This window comes from Myotis davidii, unplaced genomic scaffold (assembly GCF_000327345.1).
Source record: "Myotis davidii unplaced genomic scaffold, ASM32734v1 scaffold448, whole genome shotgun sequence".
Taxonomy (NCBI): domain Eukaryota; kingdom Metazoa; phylum Chordata; class Mammalia; order Chiroptera; family Vespertilionidae; genus Myotis; species Myotis davidii.
In genome coordinates this window covers 1,928,151-1,942,095 of record NW_006383009.1, presented here as the reverse complement: position 1 = coordinate 1,942,095, position 13,945 = coordinate 1,928,151, and positions in this window count along the sequence as shown.

The window sequence follows — 13,945 nt, the reverse complement described above, 5'->3', positions numbered from 1 at the left end:
GCGAGCCGTAGTTTGCCCACGGCTGGTCTAACCCCATAGACTTGAAAATCCGGGTTTAGGGACAAGACATTGTATGAGTTTGCCGAGAGTAACAACAACAACAAACAACCACACACACCAAACACACACACATGCACACACACACACGCACACACACACAAAAGTCAGTTGGTGAGATGCAGACTAGTTGCCTGGCACACGAGAGATGAGCGAGGTGTGGACTATCAGGCAGTGACATTGTTGGCTATCATCTGGAGGAAAGAGCCATGATGGCCTTGGAGCCTGATGACCCGGTTTCAGTCCTAAATAGCACCTACTATGCACTCTTGGTAGGTGTTGTTATCATTACAATGGGGGATTATATAGATTGATGTGGGTGGATGGATACACTTAGCTCAGGTCCTATAGTCCAGGGGTGTTTCATAACCATCAGGCTCTGAGCTACACAGATATTTACTTGAAAAGTATATATTGTTTGGTTCTGCACATCTGTGAACATTTTATAGATTGAATCAGAATTTATGTACTCTTTATCACTCAAAAGTATATTTGTAGTGGTCGTTTATGTTGATAGATAGAGCTCTGGTTAATCTCTTTTCACTTATATGACATTACCACAATTTATTTATACCTTCTTTTGTTGGTAGATTTTTTTTCCTTTTCTTTGTTTCTTTCTTTTCTTTTTTTTGGTTTGCTTATTTTTTCAATTATTTGTTGTAAATATTTCTGTTGTAAATATTTTTGCACACTGCTGAAACCGGTTTGGCTCAGTGGATAGAGCGTCGGCCTGCGGACTGAAGGGTCCCGGGTTCGATTCCAGTCAAGGGCATGTACCTGGGTTGCGGGCACATCCCCGGTGGGGGATGTGCAGGAGGCAGCTAATTGATGTTTTTCTCTCATCGATGTTTCTGACTCTCTATCTCTCTCCCTTCCTCTCTGTAAAAAATCAATAAAAAATATATTAAAAAAAATAAAAAATAAATAAATATTTTTGCACAATTGGAGTTTCTCCAAAAGTGGAATTGCTGGCTTATGGGGAAGAAAAACTGCTTTCCAAGTATTTATATGAACTGACACTCTCCTCAGCAGTGTATAAAAATTCCCATTGCTGCCTAACCCACTTTGGCTCAGTGGATAGAGCATCATCAGCCTGCGGACTGAAGGGTCCCAGGTTCGAGTCTGGTCAAGGGCACGTGCCGGGTTGCAGGCTCAATCCCCAGTGTGGGGCATGCAGGAGGCAGCCAATCAATGATTCTCTCTCATCATTGATGTTTCTATCTCTCTCTCCCTCTTCCTTCCTCTCTGAAATCAATAAAAATATATTAAAAAAATTCCCATTGCTTTGTCAGATCACGCTTGATCTTGTCAGGCTCAAAAGCTTCTTGTGTCGTTTCATGGCACAGGAGTTTGGTTTGCATTTCTCCACTAACTAGTGTGATTAAGTGTCTTTTATCATACTGTTTGTGTCTGCACCAGCTTTCTTCTAGGGAAATGTCTTATCTAGTCTTTCTCCAACTTTCTATTTCTGGTTTTTGTTTTTTTTTTGGTCTTTTTGTTGAAGTTGTTAATCCTCACCTGAGGATATATGTTTTTCATTGATTTTTTAGAGAGAGAGAGTGGAAGGGAGAGAGGGAGGGTGGGAGAAAGAGAGAGAGAGAAACATCGATGGGAAAGAGACACATGCAGTTAGTTGCCTCCCAAATGTACCCAACTAGGGCTTGGATTGGACCTGAAATGCAGGTACATGCCCATGACCAGAATCTAACCCACAACCCTTTGGTGCTTGGGCTGCTGCTCTAACTACTGAACAACACTGGCAGTTTTGGTCTTTTAAAAATGAATTCATATAAGTTCCTTATATCTTATGAATACTAATGTTTTGTCAGTTTGTATGACAATATCATTTCAGTTTTGGACTTGTTATAATGGTCTTTTTGATGAACAGAATATCTTAATTATAATGCAGCCAAGTGTACCAATTCTATTATATGTTTAAGAAAATCCTCCCTACCCTGAGGCAAGAAGATATTTTCTGAAACTTTCTTCAAAACATATGCAATTTTACCATTCACATTAAAAACCTTTACCTATCTGGATTTGATTTTTTTTGTAGTGTGAGGTAACATTTCAATTTAATTTTTTTATATGAATGACCAAATATACCAGCACAACTTACTGAAAACATTAATTTTTCCCCCTCTGGTACAAAGCTATTTCTATAAAATTTCATAATTTCTTGTATGCATGGATCTGCTTTTGTACTTTCTACTGTAGTAGGTCCACAAATATATTACCTATAGCAACACTTATTATTTACTGAATAAATTAGTACAGAGTTAGTATCTGGTAAAGAAAATTTTTGTCCTATCTTTAATTTAGAAGTATCTTATCTATCTTGGTATTTTGCTCTTCCTCATTTATTATTAAACTAGAGGCCCAGTGTATAAAATTCATGCACTTGAGGGTGGGGGGGAGTTTGTCCTTCAGCCTGGCCTGTGCCCTCTCACAGTCTGGGAGCCCTCCTGTTAGTACAGAGTTAGTATCTGGTAAAGAAAATTTTTGTCCTATCTTTAATTTAGAAGTATCTTATCTATCTTGGTATTTTGCTCTTCCTCATTTATTATTAAACTAGAGGCCCAGTGTATAAAATTCATGCACTTGAGGGTGGGGGGGAGTTTGTCCTTCAGCCTGGCTTGTGCCCTCTCACAGTCTGGGAGCCCTCCTGCGGCCCCACCCCAGGGAGTGGGCCTAAGTCATCAGTTGGACATCTGTAGTGCTGCCGTGGAGGTGGGAGATTCTCCCACCACTGCCACTGCACTTACCAGCTGAGTGGCACTCCTCCTGTGGGAGCGCACTGACCACCAGGTGGCAGCTCCTGCATTGAGCATCTGCCCCCTGGTGGTTAGTGCACATCATAGCGACTGGTCATTCTGCTGTTGGGCTGAAGCTGGCTCTCCGACATCCCCCCAGGAGTCCCGGATTGGGAGAGGTCACAGGCCAGGCTGAGGGAACCCACAGGTGCATGATCAGGGCTGGGGAGGGACGTGGGAGGTTGGCCAGCCAGGGAGGGGCCATGGGAAGGCTCCAGGGTGTGTCCAGCTGTCTTGCTCAGTCCCAATCAGCCAGATCCCAGCAGCAAGCTAACCTAGTGGTCGGAGTGTCTGCACCCTGGTGGTCAGTGCACATCATAGCAAGTGGTTGAGCAGCCTTAGCATATCATTAGCATATTATGCTTTCATTGGTTGCACGGCCTGCTGACAGGATGGCCGACACTTAGCATATTAGGCTTTTATCATATAGGATGCCAGTTATAGACATATTGGGATTTTTATTGAAATTGCATCAAATTCATAGATCAATCTGAGGACAACTAGAATTATTTTGAAATTGAGGCCGGCCAGGGCCAGTGGGAAGCTTGGCTTCCTCCATTGCCAGGGTAGCCAAACCTCCTGCTTGCTCCTGCTCCGTGGCTGCCGGCCGCCATCTTGGCTGGGTTATTTGCATATAGCCGCTCTGATTGGCTGGTGGGCATGGCTTGGGGCATAGGGAAGGTATGGTCAATTTGCACGTTTCTAAAATATTATATATATATATATATATATATATATTTAAGTTTAGGTCTAATTAAACATCTTTTAATAATACTTTAAAATTTTCTCCAGAAAATTTTAGACCTCTTTTGATAGATCTATGACTAGACAAATAATAATGTGGCAGTGTAAATGTTTTAGTTTTTCTAACACTATTTTGCTAATATATAGAAACAAAATTTAATTTGTATATTAATCTTTTATCCAGCAACCTTACTAAATTCTTTTTCTAAATGCTGATTTGTAGATTTTCTTGTGTCTTCTATGTAGATACTATTGTCTTTGAACAATGATAGTTTCTCTCATGTTTTGAATTGTCTTTCAGCAACACAGATCATTTTCCTTCTGCTGCAGTCTCCCCTGTATCACAGGAGTTAAAATCCTAGAAAGTGTTACTTATTAGAATCTCTACCAGAAGAAATTTTTTTTTCATTTTTTTAAAATTAAATTTATTGTTGTGACATCCACCACCCAAAAGGGGGAAAAAAAATCATATGATGTGTTAGCTAGAATCATTGGAAATTCTTTTCTAACAATGTTCTTGGTAGGTTCATTGTAGCCTGAGGTCAGTGAAACTATATTAAATGAAGAAGCCAGAACTTCGTTGACATAAAGTAGAGGAAGAAATCTAGTGTCTTAAAAGACATAGGGAGTTTGCAATAGATTTATCACATGTGACACCCTTTCATCTCCCTCCACTATCTTCCTGGAGGGCTCACAGGACACTTCTGCAAACAAACAAAACTGAGGCTCAGACTGGTGAAGGGGTGCTAGCCTCCTTGGATAGCACCTGACCTCTGTAGAGAGGACCTCTGATAGTAGACACATCCCTAACTTCCGTGGAGATGATGATATCCTGGAGTGGTTGAGGCAAGAGTGACAGCTTAGCTAATGAAGACACAGTGTGCACATTTACTAAAAAGATGTAACATGGTCCACAATGATAGTCAAATGCTAAATACACAGGGGTCTTTGGTGGAAACTAATTTATTATAATTTCTCTAGGACTGAGAGAGATGATTTACTTTATAAGGACAATAATTGAAAAAAATTCTAAGCCTTGTGAACCAAATCTAGGCACTAAAATTCATGGTTTCCCTGACTCTCAGGACTGAGATAATTTATAGATTCAGAGTTTCTTGATTGAAGTCAATATCAGGTGTCCCCAAGGAAAGATTCTCTATCCCTGCAACCAATATGCACTATAAATCTTTTTACCCAAGCTTCATGCTGAGGCCTATAACCCCAGAGACCACGGTGCCTGTGTACAGAAGAAAAGGAACTACCCAGACTTTGGAGGATTACTAGATATTCACTGAGTGCAGTCACTGATTGGTAGAAACCTCAAGCATCAGTATAGCCACCAATAAGAGTGAGACCATGAGATTAAAGAGCCCACCATGGCACCCCACAATGTCTTTAATTAAGGTGAGATCCCTCAGGGCTTTGGCTCATGTAGAGATTTCTAACTCAACTCCCCATGTCCCCTTGGTTGGGTCCAGATTGTCTCTTGCTCCTGTATAGACTGTGTAAATAAGGCCCCCAGTCACTGTGGACGGGCAGAAGCCAAGGATGGTCACTGGCTTCAGCATAGCTCACATCTCCAGATCTGTGTTTTCACTTCATTTTTTTTTTCCTTCTGAGAACATTACTTACTTTCTTGACAACTCAGTGCATGTATTTAAAAATATGGTTTATTTTCTCTTAAGAGGAAGTTATGACATCTAGTTTGCCATGTTGATGGAAATAAAATTCTTAATTATAGTATAAATAGCACTCGGTAAATTTGGTTTTCTGCTCTAAGTGACCCTTGAATAACGCAGTTTGAACAGAGTGGGTCCACTTATACCTGGATTAAAAAAATAAATGCCTGTACTCTAAGTTTTGTTAAAATCCTCACATGAGGATATGCTTTTATTGATTTTTAGAGAGAGGAAGGGAGAGAGAGAGAAACACTGATGGTTGCCTCCCTTATGAGCCCTGATCAGGGATTGAATCAGGAATTTACACACTTGCCCTGACTGGGAGTCAAACCCTCAACCTTTAGGTGAACAGGCTGATGCTCCAACCAACTGAGCCACCCGGCCAGGGCATACCTGTACGGTTTTTGATCCCTGGTTGAGAGTCCGTGGATGTGGAGGACTACCTGTATACATTGATCTGTGTCATTTTATATAGGGAACTTGAGTACCTGCTGATTTTTATATGCAAGGGGATCCTGGAACCAATTCCCTGAGATTCTGAGGGAAAACTGGTGTAGCTAAGTTTTTGGCTAGCCGAGGGCGGGGGTTGGCACCTCTAACCCCTCATTGTTTGAGGATCAACTATATACACAGGGTGTCTCCAAACAGGCATACACACTTTAAAAGCGTATTTCTATTACTTTTTGAAAACGAAATGTAGTTTAATAAACACTGCCTTTATAATTATTCAAGGTTTGTCTATTCAAGAGAGAGAGAGAATTTAATTACTAAGTTCCTTGCAAGTCAGTAACTATCTTATTCAGTTCATCAAACACATAATAAATGCTTATTCCATGCTAGTCACTGTCCTGAGTACTAGGGAGCAAGCCTGGGGAGTCCTATTTAATGCTTAGATAACAATGCCTCTCTGGCCAGTCCCTCCATTCTAGTTGGATCAGGCTTTACTGGGTGCTAACATCCTGTGCTCCTTCATTCTCATAGCCTGTGCTGCTCTCTACTTGGAGTGCCTTCTTCCCCACCCTTTTCTCAGCCTTTTCCAACCTGCTTTTGAAGGCTATTAAGCCCTACCATGTTCATAATTTTTACTCTATATTAAATAACAGAAAAGCTCTGTCCCCTATCTGCCTTTCAAAATGCTCTTTGTGCTGATTAATTTAACATTTGAGAACTTATTTCCTTTTGTGGTTTAATATCGCCAGCCTCCCCTTCTCCAATCCCCTGCTAGACCTCACGCTCCCTGGAGATGAAGGCTGAATGGTATACCTCCCTTCTATTCTCCATGGCTTATCGCACAAGCCCTGGCTACATGGAAAGTGCTCAATAAATATTAAATAACCGAAGAGGAATTCAATAAACAACGATTGCTTAATTGATCAGCTCCACCAGTAAATCTTGCTTTGAGCAGAGGTAGAGCCAGTGAAGATACCCAGAAGACAACCTGAGTTACTGTAACTCCAGACAGTGGAACACTCCATGGAAGTAGGTCTGGTGGGAGAGGGCCAGAGTTGACCTGCATGGGCTCAGAGCCACTGAGAGCACAAGTGCCTGATTCAAATCCTACTTTTATGAATCCCCAAACATTTGAACTTGGCAAGCTCCTTCATCTCTTGGAGCCTCAGTGGCTTCATTAAACTGGGAAGACGTAGCACCTAACCCCCTGGTCATTGTGAGGATGACACAAGGGGAATGCACACAGAGCATTTAGCACACTGCCTGATTCATTATAAATGCTCAATAAATGTTCATTGATTTTAGCCAGCAATTGATCCTAAGGAATAGATTGAAGGAGACACAATGAGGAAACTTTCATTCTCTACTGATAATACTCTCCACTTTCATGTTTTACAAGCATTGCATCATTTTAATCTCCTAGTGTTCTTGAGTGAGAGTTAAGAATTGGAGGCATTTGTACAAATGAGCGAGTGGTAGGGACATTTGGGGACTGTGAGTTCCTAATATGGGGTCTTGTCCTCAATCTGTGCCTGTGCAGAGGGATGGGCTCAGGGAAGAATGGCATGCGTTTGTTTATGCATCCCATTATTCCACAAATACTCCTTAAGAACCTATTATGTACCAGGCATCATCCTGGACACCAGGATTACCTTTGTGAATTATTCAGAGGAGGTTTCTGATTAGAGTCTAAAGGAACAGCCAAAGAGTGTGGAAGCCTCTTGCCCATCATTGAAGGGGTGCTGCCCAGAGCTATGAAGCACCCCAGAGCCCCTCACCTAGTTTGCAGGTGAGGGGCTGTCAGGAGAAGTGACATTCGGAATGAGACAAAATGGATGAGATGAAGGTGACATTTTATCCCCCATGGCAGCTGGCATTTGAGTGGAAGATGGAGAGGACAGTCTCCATGGCTGTCTTCAGGCCCAGGCTCACGGGGACTGGGCAGGAGTCAGGGACATGCTGGCTGTGCCTCCTGCCTGGCAGAATCAGGGCATCAGCATACAAAGCAATGCCTTCACTCTGAGTCCCTTCTCTCTCCTTCCCCTATCACCCAGCTGCCTCCTGGGAAACAGAGAACAAAAAGCTATTGTCTCTCCACTCCATGTTTCATGGGGGAGAGAAGGTGACTTCCAGGGGATGGAGTGTTGCCATGGAAACAACCTTTCCCCTGGGATTGCATAAGCTGGCAGAAAGTGACAGCTAGAGTTGGGGACTGGCCGGGGAGGCTATGAAAGGCTGAGAGAGGTGCTTTACCACTTGGCTGCTCTCTCCAGAATGTAGCCCTTGCAGAAGTCTCTCCTTCCACCCACAGCACCCTCTCTCCGCACAAACAGCTCCCTCAGGAGGACCCGCTTAGCTTTTCAGTTCTATACTAGACTGAGAGACAAGTCACCTGTCTACAGCTTCACCTAGAATGTTATCCTCTCAACAGACCTGGAAGCCATTCATTTATGTATTCATTCATTCATTCATTCATTCATTCATTCCACAAATATGCATCACACACCAACTACATGCCAGGTGGGAGCTTTATTACACTATTATCATTTTATGAATAAGGAAGTTGAGTTCTTCCCTGGGAGATCTTGAGGTTCGCATCCACCATGGATCGCAGTGGAATGGAAATGGCCACCCTATAGGTGTTTCCCCCTCTGCTGCTAATGGAAGGCACAGAGCTCTGGGCCGTTATGGAATCAGAGATTTAGCCAAGTGGGTAGGGCAGGGGCTTCCAGCCAGAAATGCAGACAAGCAGGGAAGCAAGAGAGGTGGCAGCTCCTCTGGCAAGAAGTGTTGGCTCCCAGCAATGATCCTGGCTGGGCACAGAGAGTGCTAACGTGAGCTGCCCAGCCAGCACCTTGAACAGTGACCCTTCCGCTCTGTCCTTCACCGGCCACCCAGCTCAGTGCCTGCTCCTTTTGTATTAGCTGGGTGTGTGGAGGCTGTAAAGAGGGACACAGTGCATATGATATAACTAATAATCAGATTCAGTAGCATTTGTCGACAGCGTTGTGCCTTGTGTGCCACGCACCGCTCTGGGCTCACACATTTATGCTGTCACATTTAAAACACTGCTCACTATTCCTCTTAATCCTTCAGGATAGCGACATCCTCATTTTACAGACGAGGTAAAAAACAGCCAGAGAGACAGAGCGACCACTTGGCTGCTAATGGGTGAAACCACCACTTGCACCAAGTTCATCAGGTCCCAGGTCTAGTGTGCTCTTTATGAACCTGTAGAGGGCCTGCCCCAGGTGAGGCAAGCAAGGGGCTAAGGGAGCATGCATTAAGGAGGCTCTGAGATTCAGCATGTGTGCCAGGCTCCTAGGCTCTGTACCCTCACCCTGGCCCTGAACATGATGCTTCAAAGCCAGCTGCTGCCTGAGGGGCTCTCTGACTGCCCCCTGGGGGACAGGAGAGAGCCTTTTTCCACCCCAAATACACTGTTGTTTCAACTGGGAGAAGGGCTGTCAGCAATTGAGGGCAGGAATGGAACATCTGTTACAAATTCACTCAGAGTAATTTTACCCTCGGGGCCGCCACTGTCATGTCATTTCGGACATTAGGAAAAATTTCTTTACCACCACACGGCTTCTCTTTCTACTTGCCCCAGCACATGGAACTATATTATCATTCATTTATTCATTCATTTGCATTCTTCCACACCACCCCGGCTTAGTGGGTAACTACTGAGGCCACACCTATACTGGGCAGTGGAGATACCCGGTGAAGAAGCATGTGGGGTCTTTCCTCCCATGAACTCCAATGAGGAAGGCAGACTGCAACATCGTCAGCAGAACCCCTAGAAGATTGCTTCTAACAGGGGGTGCAGGGTAGGGAGGATGGGGTGCAAACCTGCTTCTGAGATTCCTGCAAGGAGGAGTATCTAAGCTGGGCTCCGCCACCACTTGAGTTCCTCACTTAAGGGCTGGGAGTGGCATTTGCAGAAACCTCACCTCCTGTGGACAATTTTTGATGTGGTACAGAAAGATGTAGCCTCCTAGAATCACAGGCTCCTAAGTGTCTACAGATAATCTAGAATTTCTAGTCCAGCTTTGCCCCGCTTTATTGATCAATTATATACAAGAACAAGGTATTTTCTCAAGGACACATTACAGATCAATGGCAAAGGCGGTGTTAAGCACCAGCCTCCCAAACTCACAGTCCAGTGCTCTTTAATGACTGAGAGGCCTGGACGTTTTCTGGCTTTGTAAGGGTGCTGGTTAAGGCTCACAGACCTGCTGGCATGGCTTTAATTCTTCCATTATTCCTTCCATGGGAGAAGGAATGCAGGTGATCGGGCTTGGGGGAGCTGTTTACTGGTGCAAATTTGCCATCAACCAGTCCCACAGGCAGATGGAGCCTGCTGGCTTGCAAAACTGCTGACAGGTCTTGGCTAGGTGGGTGCAATTATCTGGGACTGCCAGATATGCCCAGATTGGGCAGAAGCAGGCTGGGCCAGTGGTCTGTGGGTAGGAGCCCAGGTATACATTATAAGGCTTAAGACCCTGGACGCAGGCTTAGGTCATCTGAATCTAGCATTCATTCAATGGAAAGGGGAAATATAGGAGCTCCATCTCTGGTGCAAGGGACCTTGGTGGGCATGGGGTGCAACTCCATCATTTGTAGGGGAGGGGAAGCGGGGGTGGCAGCGTGGTGTGGGATACAGGGGGCGGTATTTTTGGAGGCTCCCTGGGTGGGATTGGAACCTCAGCTAGTGATGTGAGTTTCTCCTCCTGATGCAGGTTGATATGCACTTGGCTTTGGCATCTCACTGCCCTGTGCCACCCCTCCTGCTCAGTGCTGCAATGCTTTTAGGCCTGTGGATGGTCTGGTCTTTGCAGGTCTTATAAGTGCCCACTGTTTTAATCCTTTCATTCAAGGAAGACTTTCATGCATTCATTCTTTTATTTACAAAAATATATTATCTATTTTAGGGATTAGGGGTGAGTGGCTCCAGGCTTAAGTGAGAACATTTGAGTGGCTCCTCATGATATCACTCCCACCAGAAGCATCCCTCCCACCCTCCCTCTTTCCAGTGAGTTGGCTCATGTCTCAGGTAGGGCCCTGGGGTTCCTACCATTTCTTTGCTCATTGTCAGTTCACTGGCTATGAAGAGGGCACTCTGGTAGGACAACCTGCCTTCTCCTCCAACCCATCGGAGAATCCAAACCCAACAATTGTAGAGTTAACTGAAAATTCCCCAAACATCCAGATCATTTCCTATGGGAGACCCTTGGGGTTTTAGGCAAACATCATTTCAGGCAGGCACCCTGGTGGGTCAGGTGCCTGCAATGTGCATGCAGGTGGCCCCCAGCCCCAGCCTCCCAACTGGATCACACAGCAGTGAACCCCACTCGCTAAAGTATGAACTTAGAAATCTCACCAGTGACTTGAATACAATTTCACAGACTGTATCTGGGCTGGAAAGAGAGAAAGGAAGCAAGAGAAGAGCTGGGGAGAGAGAGGGAAGGAGAAGAGATAGGGAGGAATCAAGACAGGGGAGAGTAATGGAGATGCAGAGAGGGACAGACTGTGAGACCTTGCTTTTCCTGCCTGCGGAAAGGAAGGACAGGGAGGAGAGTGTGGGAGCCACTCATGCTGCCAGCTTGAACTGGTCCTCTCCAGCCTCCTTCTCCATCCCCTTGAGAACCATCAGCAGTCCCCCCTCCCCCCCAAAGGCTGCTTTCAAAGCAACAACATTGTGGCTCTTCCTTCCTTATGCCATGAAACTTGGCAACTGAGTCAGCCCCTCTCAGGACTAGAAAGTATTTACCATGCACTTCTCCTCACTGGCTCCCCAGCCAAGAGTGGGTCAATCTCATTTTATGACTGACACCACCAGCATTGGTTTTCTTCTCTCCACTTCCCCAGTTCAGCAGCTCTATCAACGGGCTTTTGTGACTTGAAGCGATCATCCTCCACACACAGCTCAGTGAACCAGCTGCAGAGCTCTTTTTACCAGGGCACAAGTTCAAGTCAAGTTTTAATGACTGGCTCGGGTCACCCAGCTCCAGGGTCCTGCAATGAGGCCTCACACCCACTAAGGTCAGTATACTCCCGTCAGCCCTTTCTTGTCCTTCCCCAAGGAGGAGCTACCACCTGCAAGTTTTCACCCCCTTGTCACACTGGGACAGATTACACTCCCCTGAATTCAGAGCCTGGGCATCTGTGTGATTCTAAGCAAAGTGGAGATTGGGGGGATGGCTGTGCATCACGGAGGAGTGTCCAGGGCTGGGCTGGGCTAAGCAGAGGGACTGGAGCTGAGCTGCCAAATTCCACTTCCACGATGGCAAGTCCACGGGGACTCTCTGTAGAATTAGATACGTTGCTGCACGTGAATAATGAAGGATTCTGAGTGGTCAGGTAGATGAATGTCCCTCTGAAAGCTCCGGATCAATGTTGGAGTGGAAAAGAATGAAAGACATGCATAATTAAAAAAAACCCATCAGAAACTTTGCTTGACATGATGACATTACTGATTTTTTTATGATCTTCTCAAATATACTCTATAACCGTTATTAATTTAGTATCCTCAATAGCTCATTCTTCAAATGTCAGGCCAAGCTAAAGCTGAAAAATAGAACTGCTTAGGGTTGGAAAAGTCTGGGGAGGTTGAGAGGGGGAGGGAGGTTCCAGGAGCATGAAGACTTTGGCAGCTTCCAGATTCAACCTTCCTCCCAGCCAATCTGTCTGCCCCTCTGGCTTCTCCCCTCCCCCTTCCCCCTGCCTCTCTTTTAGGTGCCTTTGTGATTAACAAGGATGGCCCAACTGTGGCCTATGGCACTGTGGCCCTGGCCTGGCTTTATGCCTGGGTGAAGAGGCCAGGGTCCAGCGTGAGAGGACTTTGGGGGGTACTCCAATAGGTCTCTCCTAAAAAGGAAATGCCTCCTGAGAGGGCTGGGTATCCAAGCATTCACGTTTAGTGGGTTAAGCATTGTCCTCTCGTAGTCAGGTCACTTTTTAAAATAAGATTCTCAGGAGGGGACAGTAGACCACTAACATTAGCAATGCATGTTTATGGAACACTTACGATGTGGCAGGCAGTATTCTAAGTATTTTACATGCCTCATCTCATTTCTTTTCACTGAAGTCGTGTATTTTTTTTACTAGAGGTCCGATGCACGAAATTCGTGCAAGAGTAGGCCCTCGCAGCCCCGGCTGCCTCAGTCCTTGCAACCCTGGCTGCCTTGTGGCCCTGTGGCTCTGGCCCTTGCCCACTAGTCATCCTGGAAGGTCTCCCGGAAGGTCATCCAGAAGGTTGTTCTGGAAGGTCGTTCTGCTGTCTAGTCTAATTTACCTATTAGCTTTTTATTATATAGACTTGTTGTTTTATTTTTATTCCATTTATTTTTCTTTCAATTACAGTTTGACATACAATGTTATGTTAGTTTCGGGTGTACAATATAGTGATTAGATGCATTATCTCATTTAATCTTTACAGCAACAAAAAAAATGTTATTATTTCCAATTTTATGGATTAGGAAACATAGATACAACTACTAGGTAACTTGCCTGAGGTCCTTGCAGGAACTAGTACTTGCAGGAGCTAGACTCAAACCAGCTCTGGTGCTTGTGCCTGTATCTTATTACATACATATATTTAAAGATTCTGATGGGGCCAGGTACATTAATATACCTCAGGGTGGGGGGAAATACACACACACACACACACACACACACACATATAAGGGTAGGCAAAGGTAGCTTTATAGTTGTTTGTATGGGAAAAGATATGCAGGTTATGATTATTGCATTATAATAGCTTTATTAACTATGTGTTTTGTGTACTCAGAACTGTAAACCTACTTTTGCCTATATATATTAGTGGTCTGATGCACAAAAATTCGTGCAAGGGGCTCAGCCCTCACAGTCCTGGCTTAGTCCAGAAGGTCTTCTGAACAGTCGTATGTTCTGCTGTTCAGTCTAATTAGCATATTAGCTCTTTATTATATAGGATTCTCTTCCTGCTGCTAGATTCCTGATGTATTATGCTTGTGGCTTTCTTTGCAAAGAAGAAAGCACCTGGATCTTCCAGAAACAAGGGGAGGAGAAGTGGCCAAAGGATGGGTAGTAGAGCTCTGAGGGACACAGGAGGACTTACTGGACAGAGGTGCAGAAAACAGAGAAAATAGTTATTTTCCTCAGCAACAGCCAGCCAACTCCTTCTCCTCTAACAGACTCTGGGTGCTCCCCCATCACCTC